The 6,000-nt window shown below is 49.1% G+C and overlaps 1 non-coding gene across 1 annotated transcript; it reads left to right on the top strand.

The window, feature by feature from the left end:
* The first annotated feature begins 5,771 nt into the window (after positions 1 to 5,771).
* On the top strand, positions 5,772 to 5,844 carry TRNAV-CAC (transfer RNA valine (anticodon CAC)). The gene has a single exon. It is a non-coding gene; the product is annotated as a tRNA-Val (tRNA).
* The last annotated feature ends 156 nt before the right edge of the window (positions 5,845 to 6,000 follow it).

Raw genomic sequence — 6,000 nt, 5'->3', positions numbered from 1 at the left:
GGGAGGACGTCCAGGGAAGGCTGGAGAAGGAAAGAGCAATCTGCTGATAGTCAGTGTGTCTGAGAAGCTGGGAACATATTGCATTAAACCGATAATAACACCTTGAACAGCAGGGTGGTAGCTTCCATCTGGCCTCGTGCTGAGCTTGGTCTCTCTCATTTCTTCCCCCCTGCAGCCAGGGAATCTGAGACGCAGTGTTGGCCACGGGTCACAAGCAAGGTTGTGGCAGAGCAAGGAGGAAAGAGAAGAGCTTTGTAGAGGGAGCAGGGTGCTGAGAAGCAGCAGCAGTGCAGCCTCTTGACTCTCCTTTCACCCCAACTAGATCCTCCTTAGGCTTGGGAGGTGGCAAGGCACTAGAGCTCTTCGCTTAATTAGTAGCAACAGCTGAAGCACTTGAGAAACAAAAGCTCCTCTCTCTCTCTGCCCCACTTTTACTTGGGAGCCAGGGGTGGGGAGCAAATTGCTTGGAAGCCAGAAAGCGCCCTGGATCTTGTCACCATGGCTGCACAGACACAGCCTCCTGTTATCTCCAGAGGAACAAAACCCTCCTCCCACCCTCTCCTGTCTCAGCTGGAGCCGATAAAAGAAGAAGAAATAAACAAAACAAATAATAAAAATAATAATAAAAAAAATCCCCCAACCCAAACCAGCAAATAAATATCCAGGGAATAAAGGAGCCTTCTGCAAAACATCTTTGTTTCTGCAGTGCTTTTCAGGTTGCAGGAGAGCTGAAGGACTCAAATGAGCATTTCAGGTTATAAAGTCCATCTCAGCAATGCTGGGATTTACAAAATCGCAACTCAGGAGCATCCCAAATCATGCCATTTGCTTGAGAATAACGATCTCTAGCTATATATGCACCTAATCGTATAGCTCTGATTTACTTATACATATATATGGATGTGTGTACGATTAACATGATTACACATAATTTTTATGTCTTCTTGTTTGGAGCCCACAGGGATCACATCTGTTAAGTTTTCTGTAAGAGCCGGAATCTTGTCTCTTCTCTCTCTGTATTGCACCACGTACCAGGAGAGGCACCGGAGGTAGCAGCAAGTGGAGTAAAGTAGCAGAACAAATCAAATAACACCGATTTTTGTGCTACCACAGGTACTGCTTTTGGTATCTGGGCACCTCCAGTCCTGACTGCAGCGCGGACGGGGGCTTTTGAAAGTAAAACGAAATGAAAACCAAAGAAGTGGGACTTTGTTGTTGTGTTGTTATAGTTGTGTTCTCACAACTAAAAGGCTAAAAATATGCCAAATAGCAGAGCAGTAAAGCAGTGAAAACTAGCAACCGTGTATTTGTATTCTGAGAGAAATTAGGGCTATTATGGTTGCTCCAGACGGGCTTCCTACATAAACTGGGTAGATAATTTCACTTGGTGCTTCACGCATCAAAGCTCTGACCATCTGGCTGAACGCGAACATACCTTTTAGCAACATGTCTCATTTTGGCGTGATGCCTTCAGGGCCACCTCCCTACAACAGCCACTATTTCAGTACTTAATTACACTTACTGTTAAAAAAGAACAACTTATTTTTAGTGTGTATCTTTCCAATATCAGCTTCTGGCCACTGAATATTCTACCGTCTGTGTATGCATGTAGGAAGCGGCATGTTTAAACCACGCGTAGGCCATTGGGGGGCAGAAGATGTGCCACAGAACGACTCTTTAAGTTGTCTTGGGTTTTAAAAAAAGTCATTCATATGTGAACAAATGCAGGGGAATAATTGATAATTCAAAGTTTAACCTAGCTTTCTCCTTTTGGCACTGGCTGGCACACTCAGGTCTTTGGCTCACCCACTTCTTGACTATCAGTAGTTGACATTATAATGCTTGTAAATTCTAGCGAGAAAATTACGACTTTGGAACACAACAAACATTTTGCTTAAACGATAAGTATTGTCTTTGCTCACAACTTTTTCTTGCAACTGCCAAAAAATATCAGGGTGTGCTTTGGTTCAAAAAGGCTGAAGAACGCCATATTAAATGGCTGATTATGTCCTTCAACTTTTCCACACCCACATTTTCTCCCATCAGTAGTTCTTTAGCCAAGTATTACCTGGAGAAGTCCAATCTGGATCACAAAAGACCATTCAGTCAGAGACGTTTCTGCCCTGGGAGACTTACAGGGATGAACTCTTGTTTTTAAACTTACCCGACCTTCCTTTGCATATGGACTCACCTGGATAAACCCATTTAGACCATGACAACAGCTCGCTCAGCCCGGCCTGAAAAGATCAGGCTCTTATTGATCGCCCTGAGCACGCTGATATTGCTAAAGAGAGCGTGCTGCTCTCGTGCTCTCCCAGTGCCAGATAAACACGAACATCTGCATAACTATTGGAATAACGACAATACTAATATTAACGATACCGGGGTGAGAACTGGGACTAGTCTCCAGTGCTTATATTCTCCTGGGCAACTGTCTCCAGGACCTCTCTTTGAAGGCAGTCAGATACTCAGATGTCTCTGAGATCATTTTGAAGGAGTAGCTGATTTTGACCCAAACCCACCAATGGATAAAGAACCGAGTGTAGGATTTCATCACACAAAAGGGGTTCAGGCTGGACTTTTGATGAACTTATTGGGGCAAAGAAATGGCAAACCCTGGTCAACGGTGGGGACTGCAGCCCAGGTCTTTGGGGCTTCATCGTACCCTGACTTGCCGCGTGCTCCACAAAAACTACTGTCCCTTTTGCAATTTATTTTTATTTTTTTGCCAAGAGGAAGAGCAGCATCTCTGGGCCTGAGCTACAAGAAATAAGTCCTGCAGTACAAAGACCCCAGAGGGTCTCTGCCCCCCTGATCCCCGTATGATGGACAGGGCTTGTGCCAGTGCTCAGGGAGGATGTTATGGGTCAACATTATTGTCACCCCTTTGCCTCATAACCAGTTATGATTAAAGACCAGTCTCCAAGGAGGCACGGCTGTGCTCTTGCACCCCTTGGTGCAGCAGAACTAGCCGATAATTTTCTTTCTGCAGGGACAGTATTTGACCTCTCCGTCTCCTGCTGACCATGTGCCCCCTTTTATGTATTAGCATCGCACACGGGTTGGAGCGTCTGCCCCTCTGCTACCACTCACGTACGTACACCCCTCATCTCCCAGCACCCACCGACTCCCAGCATCTGTGCCACTTGCTTGGCCTCTTTTCCTTTATGCTGCTCCCCTCCACAGTCGTGTGACTGCTATTGTGTGGTCCCCGCCACACAAAAGCTAGCCTGACCTAATTTAAATCAGTGCTATTGAAGCCGTTCTTGTTTTATCTCCCAGCACAAGGGCTGTGCTCCCCATTTCAGAGGTAGCAGAAATGAATGGCTAATTGGGGGGGTATTGTGCAAGGCGGCGTTGTCTCCTGGCCCCTGATTGTCAGCTCTCCTCCTCGACAGTACACTCCGAGCTTCCCTCTCTTGTAACAGCCGTGCAGGCTGTTTAGGGAGCGGAGGGAGGAAAAGGGGAGAATGGGACTCGGCAGCCATCGCAGTGTGTCAGGCAAACAAAGCAGAGCATGGCCGCCTTCAGTACACTGGTGAAAAGGCTGGCTGGGGGAGGGTTCCCTTGTTCAGAAAGGGCAGATGCTAGTGATAATAGGAGAGAATATCCATCCTTCACCTCCAAATAAGCCCCCCGCTTTCTTTTTTTTCCTGGGTATTTATGTGACAGCCCTTCCTAGCACTCTGGAGACTGTCCTTGGGGAGGGGGGGTGATGCAGAGGGGGGTCTCACACACGAGCAACGCCACAGGGGTGGTAAGTCTTGGGAGCAGAGGAAGTGGGATAGGTCAGGGGCTGAAGGGGAGACTGAAATGCTGCCAGTCTCTTTGTTCTGCGGGGCAAAGTTTGAGCAGTCACTGACAATGGATCTTTGTAAGAAAAGCAAGAACATCCCTGGGAGTTATTCCAGTGAGCGGCAACCAGTTTGAAGAGGGAGCTTTGTCTGGGCCCTCAAAGCCAGAGTTGCCCATGCAAGGAAGATCTAGAGCCCACAGCCGTCTACACGGTATGTCTCAAGGCTACCAGACTCTAGTGCTGCCTTAACGAAGGACCAGTGCAATATTTGGGAGTTAACACCAGCAGCACAATGTCTTTTATCTAATTTCTGCCTCCCATGGGTACCTTCCAAGAGCTTCCTCCCTGGGGCTGTCTGGTCTGCAGCTCTCCTTTCTCCACGGATCACTGGACTGAACCAGGTCTGTGGAAGAAAACAAAACACCCATATGAATCTTTCCATTGATGGTCTCGAGTCTCTTACAGATCCATTTCCTCCTGCTCCAGGGAGAGGACTTTGCCCCTGGCTATCGATTAGGTTTGCCCCCAGCACGCTCAGCTGATGCGCAGTCCAAAGGCTGCCACCAGAGTCCTCTCCTGCCGGCTCTGCCAGCTGCAGGCAAAAAGACTGCAACACCAGGATACTGTACAGCAACCTGAAGCAAACAAATCCCAAGGCTTCAGGTTTGTCATGGACTTCAATGTAAACGTTCTAATCCTTATCGCAAGTCAGATCAGAATAAAGTACTGGCAAGTCCTGTAGTTCAAAGACACATGACAACCTCCCCTCTACCTACCCCTTTTGGCCCCAAATCAAGAGATTAGATACAAAATTGTAAAATTAAAAGTAGGTTTTATTAAAAGTAAGTGTTATTAAAAGTAAATGTTATCAAAAGTGAGGTTCTTTTCACTTTCATCTGGGTTTATGATTCATTTCTCCCTTCTAAGCTTTTCTCTGCAGCCAACAGAGCATAAACACACTTCAAAACAGGAAAAATAATTCTCACATTACCACTTGATTCCAAGGGCTGAGGTTTTACCAAAAAAAGAACGATTGCCATGGGTATATGAGTTGTTAACACTGCGTTATGATAAAAGGAGAGGAACTAGTATATTCCTAGAACAACCTGGGATTGTCAACAGGGACTTTACCCAAAACCTCAATGAAGGAAACTCACTGCAGCGTGCTGCTGGCACCACCCTGCTCTGCCCCATCCTCTTGCACAGCTCCCACTGCCTTGGAGAGACACCAGTGATGAGAACCAAGTCTGGACCATTGTGTTTTGGAGAAGCTTCGTTTGCAGGGAGGGAAAACTTCTCCCCAGCGGAGGGGCACCGCCAAGGGTCTATCCTTTTGCTCAGAAAACGGCCTGTCCCCTGGGCTGGATCTGCAGGGAGCTCCACTCCCCGTTGCCACTATTCTACCGACATCTGGTGGCAGCTGCCTTAGGAAGAAAAGATGCTTCTTCAACAGCGGCCCAAAGTCCTGGTCACCTCCTGCCTTCCTGAACCTGTGCCCGGCCTCCAGGCCTGGCTTTGGGCTGGGCTGGTGGGCCCAGGGGCTGTGCCCAGGCCTGGAGGGGGAGGCCGGGCCTGGAGGGGGAGAACTGTTCCAGGCCTTCTGGTTGCCCCCGTGGCTCGGAGCAGGGTGCAAGGCCAGGCCAGGCCGGTTTGGGGTGAGTCCCCTCCTGCTCCCCCTCAGCAGAGGGTTCCTTTTGGGGCTGTCCCCTCTCTGAGGGGAAACACCACCGACATTCAGCTGAGCCAGGCCCGGGGACACCCACCTCAGCCACCTCCGGAGGTGAGCGGGCCTCCGGGAGCACTAATTACTCATTAACGGGAATCACTTGGAATCCCGCGCGGCGTTTCTCAGCGTTTAGGGTAAGTTTTGTTCGGGGTCGCCATGAGGTGAGGGAGGGACCCGCCGGGGGACAGAGGCGTCCCCTCAGCCGTCGCGGGAAGATCAGCCGCCGCCCGGGAGGTTATAACAGCGTGGGTTTCCGTAGTGTAGCGGTTATCACGTTCGCCTCACACGCGAAAGGTCCCCGGTTCGATCCCGGGCGGAAACACCTGTTTTCCATCTCTTTTTTTTTTGTTTATACTTTTTTCTTTTTTTCGTTCGTTTTTATTTATTTCCCCGGCGGCTCAAGGCTCCGCCGCTTCCCCTCCGCCAGCTTGGGCGAGAAGGAACGGCATCACATACCGCAGCGCCCGCGTCCCGCCGC

This window comes from Numenius arquata, chromosome 25, assembly GCF_964106895.1.
Source record: "Numenius arquata chromosome 25, bNumArq3.hap1.1, whole genome shotgun sequence".
NCBI lineage: Eukaryota > Metazoa > Chordata > Aves > Charadriiformes > Scolopacidae > Numenius > Numenius arquata.
This window is presented reverse-complemented; position numbering and strand designations above follow the sequence as displayed.